Source organism: Silene latifolia, chromosome 1 (assembly GCF_048544455.1).
Source record: "Silene latifolia isolate original U9 population chromosome 1, ASM4854445v1, whole genome shotgun sequence".
In the NCBI taxonomy this organism is placed as follows: domain Eukaryota; kingdom Viridiplantae; phylum Streptophyta; class Magnoliopsida; order Caryophyllales; family Caryophyllaceae; genus Silene; species Silene latifolia.
Genome location: NC_133526.1, coordinates 184,300,408 through 184,316,664, shown reverse-complemented (window position 1 = coordinate 184,316,664; position 16,257 = coordinate 184,300,408).

The following is a 16,257-nucleotide window of genomic DNA, read 5'->3' as shown; positions in this document are numbered from 1 at the left end:
ACCCAGGCTGATGCTCTGGCCAGCCTAGGTTCAAATTTCACCCCCACTGTTTTCGACAAAATACCAATTGTGCACTTATTAGAGCCAACCATCAAAGAAACCCGAACAGTCAATCCCGTCAATCGGATGACGATAACTCTTAGACTAAACCCTATTATGATTGGTTTCTCCGAGGAATACTGCCTCAGGGAAGACATGAGGCAAGGGCTTTTAAAATTAGAGCTTCAACTTATGCTATCATCAATAACACCCTGTTCAAGAGATCGCAGGCTGGACCCTACCTGAGATGCTTGGAGCCTGACGAAGCCAAACTAGTACTTCAAGAAATACATGATGGACATTGTGGAAACCACAAAGGAGGAAAGAGCCTTGCAAGCAAAGTTCTCAGGATAGGCCACTACTGGCCTACACTGAGGGCTGACTGCCTGGAATACTCTTCAAAATACGAAGCCTACCAAATTCATGCACCAATCATACATCAGCCATCTGAACTCCTTCATTCAATTTTCGCACCCTGGCCATTCATAAAGTGGGGCATGGACATTGTGGGAAAACTGCCTGTAGCTCCAGGACAAAAAGTCTTCATGTTAGCTATGACTGATTACTTCTTCAAATGGATTGAGGCTGACTCTTTCAGGCAAGTAACCGAAAAAGAAGTAATAGCCTTTATCAGGACGAACATTATTTGCAGATATGGAGTCCCATCAGAAATAGTATGTGACAACAGAACTCATCTCGTGGGAAAAAGAACCCAAGCATTTTGCCAAGAATGGAATATCAACCTGGTAACATCAACGCCTGGATATCCAAAAGCTAATGGCCAGGCGGAGTCAAGCAACAAGGTAGTCATAAGCTGCCTAAAAAAGAAGCTGAAAAGAAGACGAGGCAGATGGGCTGAAGAACTTCCATTAGTACTATGGGCAGACATGACAACTCCAAAAAATGCAACAGGCCAAACACCTTACTCCCTGGTGTATGGCTGTGAAGCCGCTGTCATTCTGCGCTAAGTACGAGTACCAACATCCGATCTTTGCCAACAACGTTGAAGCAAACAAAGACCTGATGCAAGACAACTTGGTCCTGACAGAAGAATTAAGAGACGCTGCCAAAATCAGGATGGCATCATATCAACAAGCAGTCGCCTGGACTTACAATAAAAACGTCAGGATCAAGGTCTTTAAAGAAGGAGACCTTGTCTTACGCAAAGTATTTCCAAATAAAAAAGAAAAATCAGCAGGCAAGCTGGCTCCCACATGGGAAGGCCCTTACTTAATTGATTCAATTGTTGGACAAGGAGCATACAGGCTCCAAACGCTAGAAGGGGAAATGATCCCAAGATCCTGGAATGTAACTCATTTAAAATAATTCCATATGTAAAGATCAGGCCACAATCAGGTATAAGTTCAATCACTACTCAACCTAACATGCTATGTGATGAACTACATGTTTTACATGCCTTGTCTGTACTTTATATCTGTTCAAACTAACCTATCTATTTACTTTTTGAATCCTGAACAATTACACATGATAAAAGATTATATGTATAAATATTCAGGATTGAGGGCTACTCTACTATACATTCCTGAAACAAAAATTTTGCACTTAATCGTGGTTTGGCGAGTTGGTAACCGCCACCGGATCTGATAAAAAGTCGGACCAATCGGCATGAAATAATTCCCGACTGACTAGGTTTACTCGCCACGGATTACAACCTTTGGACGCAAAGACAGGTGTAAGGGTGTTCTCTCCCAAACACTTAGTCTAAAATGCCCTCTTGACAGGCCGAATACCAAGCCCTCCAGCTAGGTAGGGGACATAAGCCCTCCTGACAGGCCGGTTTTCCCACCCCTTCAACCATTATAGCAAAAAAACTATACTTGGTTGAATTACTCATGAATAACAATATAAAACGAAAATAATGTGCAGGTCATTCAAACGAAATATTTGACAGGCCCAACAGGATGAAACTCACAAATCAAGCAAAGTCAAAAGTGAAATCAGCCAAAAGAAGGCCACCATGTCTATATCAATAAAAAACCTTTACCCCCTAGGGCAAAGGCGCCAAAATATTCATAAAGGCCAGGGAGAGTCCCCCTGACCCAAAATAGGAAAATAAAAATAATGTTTGTCCAGGCACATCCCCCCTGGATGGGCCAAAATATCAACTGAAAAAATTTATTACTGCTTCTCCTTAGAAGCAGCAGCATCAACAACCTGCTCCCCACTCTTAGCCGGATCAGCCTCAACGTCCTGCTCCCCTGGGGAGTCGACCTCCTGTTCATTCTCCAAATTGTGCGGGTCGGGATACTTTGAAGCGTGAAAGCCATCTCAGCTACAGGGTCCCATTTGGCCCTGGCCTCGACAGTTCCGACATAGCAGGCCGCCCTTCCTTTGATATAGAAGTAGAGGGAAGCATCATCCACTTGAACTCAAGTCATCCCTCTCTTGGGTAAGCTCCTCATTTCTGTCCGGGGCCTCCTGCCGCAATGTAGCTTGCTCGAAATCGCCTCGATCTTAGCAAGATCCCTCTCGGCCGCACCCTTGTCAAGTCAACACTTTAGTAGCCGTGTCGGCTCGTGCAAAATCCAAATCGGACTTTAGCCTATCATAATCTGATCTCATCGGATCAATTGCAACTACCAAAGAAGTAGCCTGATAGACATTATGGAGACATGTTGCAGCACCCTGATCAAAAACAGAGAAAAATATGAGTAATTTATACCAACTATAGAAAACTACCAAAACAAAACACATATAGAAATTGTGCCAACCTACCTCCCTCACAGCAGCCAAGGCGCCAGCCAAGAGACTGACTGAATGATCCACTGAAGCGACTGCCTGAGTAGCAGTCTCAACAGGGTCAAGGGTGAGCTTGGCATCTGATTTAGAAGCAGCATAATCCCTGATCTTCACCCTAGCAGCCTCCATATTATCTAACCTGGCTCTCACCTCCCTGACCGGGGCAGAAACATCAACATCTTCAATTCTCCTTTTTTGGACTGCTGAACTTGTTTCAGCAGGGGCAACAGGTACAACAGTGACCTTGGCAGCATCAGACTATTCAGTCAAGTCGATAACAGGCTCAGCATCCCCGCTTCCCTGGGGACCTTCCTCCTTAATCTTGGCCGGCCTGGCTGAGAGGTCAGCCATACCAAACCTGGCAAGGCGAATAGACGACCTGATGGCTGCAACACGAAATACTGTATCAGCAATATAAACCAAACATTGTCAGGAAACTAAAAGCAAAGAGAAAGGAAAAATTAAGATAGACTTACTGCCTGATGTAGTGGCACTGGCAGCCCTTGAAGCTTTAGCCGCCCTGGGAGCACCGCCAGCCTTCAAACAGCGTGGAAGGTGACTAACCCCACAACAGAGAGGCCAGAACCTCTCCAAAGGAGGAATAGCAAGTGTGGACAAGGCCCTCGGGAACTGCGTCCGCGGGATCCACACCAGGCATAATCGACTCGAGGTTCTTTCGAATCGAATTAAGACATATTAGAGTCGCCACCAAGTTTTTTGGGAACTTGGAACCGTTCAAGTCAACTTTACACCCTTCATCGAAAAGCATAAAGCCAATCGACTACGAGTGATTAAAGATAAAGACTTGTACCCTATATCACTCGATTTGAATGACTCTCGTAATCCAATGGTATTTAGACGGATCCACAAACCATAGATCTTGAGTAAGGGGTGAGGGTACGTGTTAGGAAGCCCATAAGGACACCCAACCCCGCCCGTCGATAACGGCCTCTACTAAGTCAAGTGTCGGAGTTCAAACAAGGTCATAGCTACTACGATGTATGATATGCAAACGTTGTTTTAACCCTAACATGTGACAACAATTTCTATGTCGTTTTAGATGCAACTAAACTAACTTTGTCAAAGTTGTAATTTAGCATGTGGGCTGATTAATCTAACAACATATAAACGAAAGCAAACAAGGCTTAGGGGGGAATGGGGGAGCCGTTGGGATCTACCTATTACAAACCAGACATTTCATGCCGACACAACAATAAGTTAAAGATACAACTCGATCTAAATACAACGCTATACACACGACTCAATACACGGCCATTCGGCCTAGGAAACCGTGCACAAAGGGGTGGCCCACGGCTTACATGACTCATGGCCTTGGGTCACTCCTCGTGATGCGTGCTTTTACTTAATCTCATCGAATTAGACATTGGGTCATACACCAAAGCATGCATTAGCATAAATCGGGCCATGTTGCTTTAAACAACATGCGATTTACTACGCTCTCACTTGCATTGGGGAACAACCGTCTAACTAAACAAGACTAAAGTTTTTGAAGGGGTTTTGACTCGATAAAAGTAAAACAAACTTGAAAACTACAACTCGATAAACAAACTATAAATTACAAGCTACAAAACAACAAAGAACAAATGATAAACAAGAAAAGAAAAACGAAATGAGAAAGACGAGAGACACGGCCAACTCACGGCCCAAACCACGGCCACCCTCACGGCCAAGACAAGGCCATCCTAGTTCCTAGGTTAGGTTCATTAGTTAGATCGAATGATTGCGAAACGGATTAGAAAACGAGTTTAGAAAACGAGTTATAAGACAGGTCGATCGATTGAGAAGAAACGCGCGAGTGTGTATTCTACACGGCCTAAAGGGTCCAATTAGGTCACGATATCATAAGATTAATGCTTACTCGTCGAGTGTTAATAGGAAGGTGCTAATCACGCACTCCTATGCTAACGAGAAATCAAGTGAAAAGAACGATGTATTCAATTAGGTTATAGAATTGTTAATCGATTTTAAAAGCTATGTCGATACCACCTAACATGTCTAATTAGGTTATTAAATTGATCTAATGTCGTTTAAATAAGTTGTAGGTTAACAATCAGAGGTCATATTAACATGTAAATGGTCCAGGGGTAGGTCGAAGTGCCCGAAACAAACAAAGGGTCGAAAACGAGAAGCGAAGTCAGAAGTTCGTTTTATTTATGTCCTACCTTGAACACGAGGATATGTAAATGAGACGGGGGTGTACGACCGACTGATGTAGCGGTTTCTTTTCCCATCTCAAGTCAACGTGGGTGTTCATGGTGGTACTTTAACTCATACTCGGACTAAACTAGTTTCATAGTTAATTTAAACGATAAATAAAAAGCGATAAACAAACAAAACAAACTATAAGAAAAACAAACATAAAAACGAAATAAAAAAAGGAGAAAGAGGAGGATTTGATGCACCCTCAACCTACATGTATCGTTGACACCGTCTTGGGTCGTAATCGATGGTAGATTTTATCTCGAGAGGCCGTCGTCGACGAAGAAACAAAGCAAACACGCGTTTTTGGCAAATCTGGACAGCAACTTTCAAACAATGATTTCTCCCTCGTTTCACGATGAAAATTCGATTTAAAAGATGGTTTGAAAACTAGAAAGATAGGAGAAAAGATATCTAAAAGCAACCCCTGCTCGTTTTGAGTTATTGGGCACGAAAAACGAGCACAAACAGAACTGGACAGACAGGAATAAACCGCGAAAACAGAGTGTATAACACTCTATTTTTCGAGGGATTTCGTGTACTCTGAAGGGCAATTTGGCTCGTAAATCTTTGTCTAATGTGTAGATGGATGTTATGTGGTTAATTAGGAACAAGAAACTCGAGTTTTGATGGAAGTTTGAGGGAGGAACGAATTGTTTTTCGAGGAGGACACACAAACAGTTTCAGTTTGTATGTCGGTTTTGTGGAAGGTTTTTGAGAGGCAATTAGGGTTTGTTTATGAAGTTTAAAGATTGTGAGTGAAGGTAGGATGTGTGGAGAACTTAGAGGAATGAATGTATGGTGAAGGGTGGGTATTTATAAGGAGTTAAAGTAGGGTAAAAGGGAGGAGAGGCAGACGGGCTCGGCTGAGCATAGCTGCTGTCCAGCAGCTTTTGGGGGGTTTTCTATGATTTGTATGGGGGGTTTTCTTGGTGGTTAAGGTAAGATAATATGGGTAGGATATTAGGGTATGGGTTAGGGTTAATGGGCACGGGTTTTGGTGGTGTTTGGAGCGGGTTTTGGACTCGGGTTTGAGCTGCAAAACAGGGGGCTGCTCATGCTTTTGTGCGGGCTGTTTGGGGGTGATTTGGGACAGGATTTGGGCCATGGATAAGGGGTTCGAACTGGGGTTGATGGGTAGAGGCTTAGGTTGGTTAGTGTACTCGAGATTCGTGCCAACTCGTAAAGAAAACGGGCTCAAAAACCGAGCTATAATCGAGCTCCAAAACACGCGTTTAAAACGAGTTTTTTTCGATTTTTAAATCGATTTTTCAAATCGATTAACACATTAAAATAAATGACTTTTCAAATCAAATATACTCATAAAATGATTTTTCAAATCAATTATTTATTTTATTTTCAATAAAATAAACTTGAGAAAATAAATTCAAAATAAAGTAAAATGAATTGAATTCACCTAAAAAAAAGCTTTAATTTAAAAATCATTTAAATTAAAATACTCCGTCGACAACGCTCATTTTACATCGTAAAACGAACCCAAATAATGACAAATGACAACTAATAAATACATGTGTCCTATCATCATCGGGCGTTTGTCGGGTTCTCTATAAATTCCAATATCGACGGATACGGGTATCTACAGCAAGGAAAGCAGAAACATTGGGAGTGGGATACTCAGTTTCAGTAACCCAGTCATCAACTGCACACATAAGAGGTATGACTTATTATAATTTTCATTTTATCTTTCACTAACAAATAAAACATGCAGGACAAAAAAGGAAACCAAAAAGACTCACCAGCAACGCAAGCCTCATGATTCAAATACGCCAAGTCAGGACCCACAGAATTGGTCCTGACAAACATGTACCCAGAAGCCCAGCCTTTGTCATGGCCATTGTCCAAGTTACTCAGAAGAGGAGTAGTAGACGCCCTGACCTTAAAACTTATACGGCCAGGACTGTTTGTTTTAACAGCATAACAGGTCTTCAAATCGTCAAGAGAAAAAGAGATATTGTGTTTTTTTACAGAGATTCTCAATAGAACAAACAACCTTCCACACCATTGACATTAACTGATAAGATGGAACACCGATCTCCTTAATAACCTCAACCATAAGAGGAGAAAAAGGAAGCTTACAGCCTGCCCTGAAAGCCCAGTCGTGGATGCAGAACCAACCAGGACAAGCCCAGTCGGCCCTGATAGGAGAATCCTCAGGGATCCAGACTTCAGCATCAGCAGGGATGATACCCTTATCCTTCAAAATTTTCTCGAACTCAGGCTTCAAACGGTTTGCAGGAGAATGATCCTCATTTAAAGCCTTCGTAGGCTTGAATTGGAAATCACCATGAGATATTGAGATCATCTTCAATGGAGGATCACTCGGCTTATTTACTGTGGGAGATGGAGCAGCAGAAGAAGCAGGCAAATTTTCAGAAGAAGTTTCCTCAGGATTCTGAAGAGGAGGAGTTGCAGGAACCGCTGTCCTGGTAGATTTTTTCTTCGCAACCATTATTTAAAAGATTATAAAGAATTGATTAAGGATTGAAGAAGTTGGAAATTAAGAAAACTGAAGAAAAAGATTGTTAAAGAGTGAAGTTGAGAAGAGATTGCGTTGGTGAGTTCAAATTAATGAAGCACACAAGTATTTATAATGAAAAGGATTAGGGTTTCAGCCGCAAAGGAAGTGGATAATCATTAAGGAAGTTGCAGTAAATAAACACGCGTCAGCAACTGCAGTAAAATAGCCGTTACAGGAATCTTATTAGGAAAAACTTAACCGTTGGGTAATCTTATCAATAATAAAGTTATCTCCTCATTTTTTCGTCCTGGCACACTGCAAATGAGGAGATAAGGGGCAATTGTTAGGCCTGGAAATCTGCAGACCTTCCTGATCAGTATCTCACCTGAACCTGAGTACCTGACTAACAGGCTGTCAGGCTATCAGGGCACATGAAGATAGGCGCCAGGCCATGGAGAGGACAACGGTCAAAATATCAGGACGATATTAGACCATATACGCGTATAATAAAGGAATTATATACGCAGCATTAAGTGTGAAGATTACGCAAAGAAATGCGATAATTAAGGGAGGAATAATTAGCAATTATTACTGGCAATTATGGAGAATATTCTGCCTTTAATACCGGATCAAGCAGCCGTTCAGGGAAGAAGACTCTATAAGGAACACTTTGAAGATACTAGAGGGGATATCATTCATACGCCAGAAGGAGCATACACAATACTTAGAGAAATACAAAGATTGTCATAATCATATGATTATTCTACCAAATAACATAGTGAAACCCTCTCCTGGCTTGGTGCCCGTGGTTTTTTCCCATTCAAGGGTTTTCCACGTACAAAATTACTTGTCTTATTGTTATTGTTGTTATTTCATTTACAGCTTATTATTGTACCCTGACGATCTGACCAACAGACTACCTAGAGCTAGTTAACCTTACACAACTCTACCCTGACCTGATTTCGCCTTGCGCAAAATCCACACAAAACAAAATCCAAAAAACAAACACCTGCAAATACAAAACAAACGCAAGGGCAAACCCGCCCAATCCTATCCAACGAAAAACTCACAAAAACGACTCGCCCTTCTTTTCAAGCAAAAGACGGGTCAAAGCAACAACAAAAAAACCTACAAAAAACACTCTCGGGCCCACACAAGGTCTGCAAAAATAAACAACAAAAATTCCCGACACAACTGGGCATTTTATACAGCTCGAAAAAGGCAATTTTACGCCAAATTGAGCACAAACAGGTCAAAAATTCAAATTACGACCACAACAAAGCAACGTGAGTCGATCACGCCCCAAAACGATCTAAACTACCGTTAAGGTCCACTTCAAAGCAAAATGGCTCAGTTTAAGCCCAAACAGACGCTTATTTCGTCAGCATTGACGGCTTTCCCCGAATACAATGCAACCTAGTGGGGCACACAACTCGAACAAACACACACCACATTGTGAAATGAGACGGTCTTTTGTCCCATTCACGTTTTTCGCACCTATAGAGCGGAGACGGGGTACAAAATGCAAACTAAAAGCATCCCTATACTCCTAAACAGGTTTCTAACCTAATGCAAGCATTAATTCCACTCGAAAATAGGCCAAACAAAAACGCCCAAATCTATTTCTAAGGGGTTAGGGTTTCGCCCTAATTCAATCAACAAAAAGGCAAACAAATTCAAATGGATTTAAGAGGATTTACATACCTTGAGATGACATAAGGACAATGACACAAATGCAAGCGAGAAAACAAGACCGAAAATGGCGATTTTGGTGTTTGTCGTGTGTTTGAAGGAGGAACACGAAGTGAAACGAGAGTAAGCTGCTCTCGCGTCTATTAGAGAAAAAAGTACAGGCCTCTTGTATCGCAAAATGGCTTGCGCCTCTTTGGGGGTACTCTCAGCTTTTCACCGAAATTTTGGGCTTTGGCCCAAATTCCACATACACACGCTATTTTTCTCAATGGCGGAATTAAAAACCGTCATTTTCCTCACAAGAAACAAAATAGCGAAATTCAAAATCGTTATTTTCACAAACTTAAGCGACGGAATTAAAAACCGTCATTTTCTTCACAAAAAACAAAATAGCGAAATTCAAATTCTTTATTTTCACAAAATTCAAGCGACAAAATTAAAAACCGTCATTTTCCTCACAAAAAACAAAATAGCGAAATTCAAATTCGTTATTTTCACAAAATTCAAGCGACGGAATTAAAAACCATCATTTTCCTCACAAAAAAAAAAACAAAATAACGGAACGCAAATTCATTATTTTCACAAAATTCAAACGACGGAGTTAAAAACCGTCGTTTTCCTCACAAAAACAAAATAACGGAACACAAATTCGTTATTTTCACAAAATTCAAACGGCGGAATTAAAAACCGTTAATATCAAACAAAAAAAACAAATTAGTGAAATTCAAATTTACTATTTCTCATAAATTTCAAGCCGCAGAATGACGGAATTAAAAACCGTTATCTTTCAAACAAAATAGCAAATGGCGGAATTCACATTAGCTATTTCTACAAACTCCGAGCAACGACAATAAAAACCGTTACACTTCTTCGAAATTCGAAATTACGAATGACGATAATAGGGGCCGCCATCCACATGAGCCAGGCTCAAACTACAAAAATCCTACCTCTTTCCTGCACCGCAAACATCTCTCATGAGCACCGAAATTCCCTAGCAGGATATCAGAGACCTCCCCACGGAGCCGACAAATAACTCTCAACAACCTCTCGAAATAAGCCCAACAAATCCGGCTATTTCCCGCGGTCGATTACTCGACCCCCAACGGCTGGCGAGCCTTTGCGCGCGAATATAAAACAATTCAAGGACATATCCCGAAGATGTTAAGTATACAAGGTATACTTGATGGTCAAGTACAACAATCATGACATCCAAAACCTAGGATAGAACAAACCATGATTCCAAATGTGTGATAGTGACAAGACAGCTCGAAGACCCGCGAACATGTTCGCGCCTCTTCAAGTAGCCTATAAGGCCACGTCGCTCAAAATGCACACAACCACACAATCCTCTATAAATACCCCTCAAATGCCACCATTTGAAGGTACGCGAGCCTCCACCCCCTCTTTTCTCCCTTAAAACTCTAGACCTCGACTTCCCGAGTCAACAAACAACACGTATTTTTGACCCACCGATCGAAAATACGAGCCTTGCATATTGTTTGGTACTGTCGTCATGCATTAAATCACTTGACCGACCATTTCGACCAACTACACCATCACTAAACAAAGCAACAGTCCTTACTTTTACAAAAACGGTTTTAAACCGAGTTTTTCAACTTAACAAGTTTTTACACTTTCGTCGATTTCTCGTCAAGCAACCTGGCATGTAAGTAAGAGGGTGTAATTAATCCTCTTCTTTCATGTTATTTTATCTGTTTTTATGACCCTAACATGCATAACATGGTCCAAAATACGAATTGAATGAGCCAAAACTAAGTTTTGACGTGAACCAGAATCCCCTAGTCACAACTAGGTAGCCCGCGCCTATACTGACTGCCCAGGCCAGAACTCAAATGTGTTTGAGTTCATTCTTTCCATTTTCATTTCATTTTACAATCGGTTTTTACCGTTTCAAATCATTTTTTATGATAAATATTTTTAACCATAAATTACGTTCACCTTTGGTTCCTTATACCATGACGGTTTAATCCGTGTTTCGGTGATAATATTTGGTTAATTACATTTTAAAGGGTATTTTAAAGCCTTTTATTCATTTGTTTGCATTTTCAAAACAACCTTATTGGTCATACATGCATAATCGTCCTTGGTTCTACATACCATGTCGGTTTAATCCGAGTACGATGATGAACTTTGACTAATTACAAAGCTTTGAACTTAACATAATTAGTTTATATCAAGCATATTTTTATACTTTATTTACAAAGCAATGAACTTAACACATTTAGTTCATATCAAACATTTTTACATCTTTTCTTCCAAAACTATTCATGTCAAGCTTGCAAAACAGAATCCGACATCGAATATTATCAACATAATGATTATTATTCAAGTCGCGTTCTTCATATTAGCACAAAAGCGGTCTCAACGGCCTTTTTCAACAAAACGGGTTCTAACACCCTTTTACAAACGATTTCACAAACATTTTCAGCAACCAGGAGACACCCCTTTGGGTCGTCGCCTGCCTCGCGCCTAAACAGGCCCTCTGATTTCCAGTTTTCAAATCTGGGCAGGCTCTTTTGCATCGCCCTATGGCTCGCGCCTCAATAGGCTGCCTAATGCAAGTCCTGTTTCCTTTCCAGCACTCGTATAGGACGATCCCGACTTCGGTTAATCCGAATACATGGTGGATCAGATTGAAGAGTCCACATTTTATACTTTGCACTTACAAAATACTTTTCTAAGACAAATGGATCACGTTATGCACCATAAACCTAACTCGATAAATGGATGTTTAATTTCCGTCTTGCATGCAAATCAACATTAAATCCAACTTGACATCAATTACTTGATATCTGGATAAACAACCGACATAGCAAATTTCACATGTTAGGTTTAAACTTGTGGATGCACGCATTCATGCATTTATCCGTTTTATAAACTTTTGTATTCAACCAACCAAGATTGATCAGTAGAGGCCACTACCGTGGGCGGGATTGGGTGTTTTATTAAAGGGCTTCCTAATACGTACCTTCACCTCTTACTCAGAAACTTTGGATAGTGGACGACCTTATCCAGGGCGAACGAGAGTCATTCTAGCGATAGGATGCTAAAGAGGGACGATTCCTTATCTTTAGTACCTATGTCAAGCAACGTTTTTTGCCTTGGTTGACCTAGGTATAAAGTAGATTCGAACGGTTTTCAGGCATCCTATAATTGCTTGGTGGCGACTCCGAACATCTCTGCATCGTTTCGAGACCCTTGCCGAGATGAAACCGACCGATCTAAAACGATCCGGTCAAAAGCATCTATTACGCCGCCAAGCGTGGCTTTCCAAGTGTTGTATGTCCACAGATTGGCGTGTAGGTGGGCCCATGTCCACAAGCGTTGCCAAAGTAGCTTCCAGTAGAGTAAGAAGGTCCCGCCCAAGGATCAAGCAAGTTCCCCTCCCCATGGGGAATTCTAGTGCTCCAGTCCGACGGTGCCTCCCCATAAGTTTTGAAAACACCTGAGTTATCCCTCATTTTGATCCAATAGCTACGGTTGTTGGGGGGAGGGGGGGGGGGGGGGTTCTCTCCTTGTAGGATTGTTGATTCGCAGGCGCTCCTTAGCACTAAACCGGTGTTCATGCATTGGGTGAGCTCCGCCATGTGGTAGCTATGGTCGTATGAGGGTGAGGGTTGTGCATACCCGCTCGAATATGATGGAGGTGGCATGAGCCTAGAGAAAGAATGTGGTGGGGGTATGAGGTGGCGGGGAATCGAGTTCTTCTTGATTGTTCAAGTAACTAAGCGAGAAGGTGAACGCATGAGGTATGGTGTAGTATTTGGCCGGAGGGCGGGGTGGTCTTGCTTTTGCTAGGTGTGCGGTCTTGAGCAACCTCCCTCTTGCGGGGGGCGTAATGTACCAATTTCCATCTACTCTCCATGCATGACCCTCGTCCCTCACCACTACGAGCCAACCAAGACTCTTTTGCTTGTAGACTATATCAAAAAGTGGTACCTCGGTGATCAATGGTCTATCCACGTCCCCTGGTTCATAATTCAACAACCTCTTGGCCAAGCGCGTCACAATGGCGCCACAATTTAAAGAACACTTATCTGAAGTAGTCATCCTCTATTAACAGAACCTTAGCTTAAGTATAGAGACTCATAAGGAAAGCTTGTTAATAAAGAGTGAAGACTACAAAGCTAAAGTAACATACTAACATGTGATGTGTTCTTCATCATGCTCAACAGTATGCATCATCAAAGTGACCGAGGTAGCTATATATATTATCTACATTGTTATTACTAAAGCTTCCACATTTCTCTTTTTTTTTTTTTTGTTTATGTTTCTTTTTGTATTTAATTTCATATTATGTGAGTAGATTCTCCATTGGAACTTGAGCGGTCGAGATCTTACATGTGTAGATCTTTGGAGATGTGTTGCTGACATTGTTGTTGGATGATTGTTTGTATACCTTTCAATTCATTATATCTTGTTCTAGCTAATCTTAAGACCGAAAGCCGAGTTAGTATCTTGACCTGGATAATTTAGGTCTTCACAGAATTACATGAATTTGATGTTTATTTAAAGATTAATTAATATAATGTTATGAAGCAACTAACAATAATCTTCCAAAGACATTATAAACTCAATGTTATTAATTATTTACATTAAAAAAGAGAGTAGTTATTTATATTTTTGTTTTAGTGAAATTTAAATTGAATTATCATAGGCGTAAAATTTAAAAAATAAATAGTTTCGGTCTGTCGTCCTACTCGACCATTTTATTGAAAACCAGGTTAAACCTAACATTCCGGATTCAATCTAATAATTCAAGACCAAAAGTAAAACGTTGGGCATTATGCATTTAAAGCTCTTAACCAAAGATAGACTTCTAAAAATGGGGATACCTGCTAGTACAATTCGTGAGGTATGTGGATTGCAGCCGAAGAATCACCAGAATTTTATTTTATGAATGTGATTATACCTTGACTTGCAGCAGATTACTTCAACAGAAGTTGGGTGATATAAAATAACCACAAGATTTAATGTTTTAGAGTAAAAATCGCAGCGGAATAAAAGTATTGTATTTTTTTTTGTTATGTAATATGCACGAAAAATAAAGGGATGAGACGTGAATAAACTCTCCTTCCACGCAAGAAATTTGAAGATATAGACGAATGGTGGCTCTCACCTCGCAAGGATCGAATCACACTAAAATCTCAACCTCGCAAGGAAAAAATAAAGAACTTATAACTCGCAAGCAATAAGCGCACGACAAGAAATTCTTGTATTAATTCTCAAACTCGGTTGATTAAAACTGAATAGAAAGCCCTCTATTTATAGTATATTAGGTCGACTAAGAGGACTCCTAAAACTGCCTAAAAACAACTTTCCTAAACTCGGCCCTTAGAGAATTGACAAAATTGCCTTATTACAACTTGCTAAAATTAAGAAAGAAATAACAAGGAAATAAACAACACTAGCTTAAACTTATTAGGCAAAATAAAATAAGGAAACTAATAATAAGGCTCGATTTAGGGAAGTAAACTTGAGTCCGTTCGTCACCCACGTAGAAGTTGGACAGCTCAACCTAAAACGATCATATCTCCTTTGTTACTTAACCAAATAAGGTATATGACCACTCGTTGGAAAGCTGACATCATGTACTTTCATTTTCAACAAACATCACACTAAAGATAGCCATATTTTCGGAGATATTGAGCTTTTAAATCAAGTGAATGAATCTGAATGACAAGAGTGACGTGAACTTTCATTTTGAACTTATACTCATGTTCCTCGTGTATCATGAGAGTAAGTATCAAATTGCAGGACTTGGTAAGATGGTACTCTAATGGAAGAACTGTTACCAAATTGCAGAAAAGGTTCGTTGGAGCATGTCATGTGTCTCTATGATATGAGATCTGGGGAGTTAGAAATGAAGCAAGGCTGAATGGTTATGTCAGGACACCATAGTCCATAGTGCAACAGATTATGGAGAGCATCAAAGTGTTATCAAGAAGAATACCAGCATGCTTAATATGAAGGACAGGAATTGGTTTCAAACATTGCAAAAATTTTGGTTCTTTGCTATTCTTTCCTTTCTTAATATCTTGAGTATGTATAAGGTGTTTATGGATGGGTTGTAACTCTACATTTTATTGATTCAATATATTCTTAACTTTCCCCAAAAAAAAAATAGTAATAGTAGTAATTACATTAATATCAAGAATATTGGTTTTAATAAACATAATATTATTATAATAACAATAGCGAGGATGATTAATTAATAATATAATAATATTAATAATAATAATAATATAATAATAATAATAATATTATTATTATTACATAAATAATATTAATAATATTAATAAAACTTTTAATTTTAAGGTGAGTTGAACTTAACTGGCCTGAATTTAGTGGAGCTGAACTGAACTGAATAAAACTGAGCTGAACTGAACTGAACTGAATTGAATTGAATGGAGTTGAACTGAACTGAGCTGAGCTTAACTGAACTGAACTGAATTGAACTGAGCTGAACTAAAGTGCGCTGAAAATAAGTCAGAAAGAAAAGGGTCTTATTGATTCAGTTTTCAAGCCATTTAATTTTTATTTTCACTGTTCAATTTGTCCAATCTTGCACGGACCAGGGGCGTAGCTACCATAGTAGCATGGGGTAGCAGCCGCTACCCCAAATCCCGAAAATTTGACGAAGAAGATGAAAATTTTCTACTCTATATATTGCTGATTTTTGTCAAAGGATAAATAAATAATATGTTTCTTTGTTAGCATCAGAATGTATGTGGCCTAGTGGCCTAGTGGTAAAGTACAAGTATATCTCAGATGATATGCGGGTTCAACTCTTGCAATAAGTAATTTTTTTAGTTGCCTGACAACTCATCTATTACATATTGTATCATTTTTAATTATATTACGGAGTACTTCCTATTAGTCTATTACATATTGTATCATTTTTTTTATTAGTTATGTTTGATTGTCATACGAATTGTTCTCGCAAAATAAACGCTTGATGAAAGTCTTAATTACCTAGGATTTGAGGCACCGTCATTCCGGTCACAACAACCATGTCAATAATCGCGAAAATATTTTTTCTTATT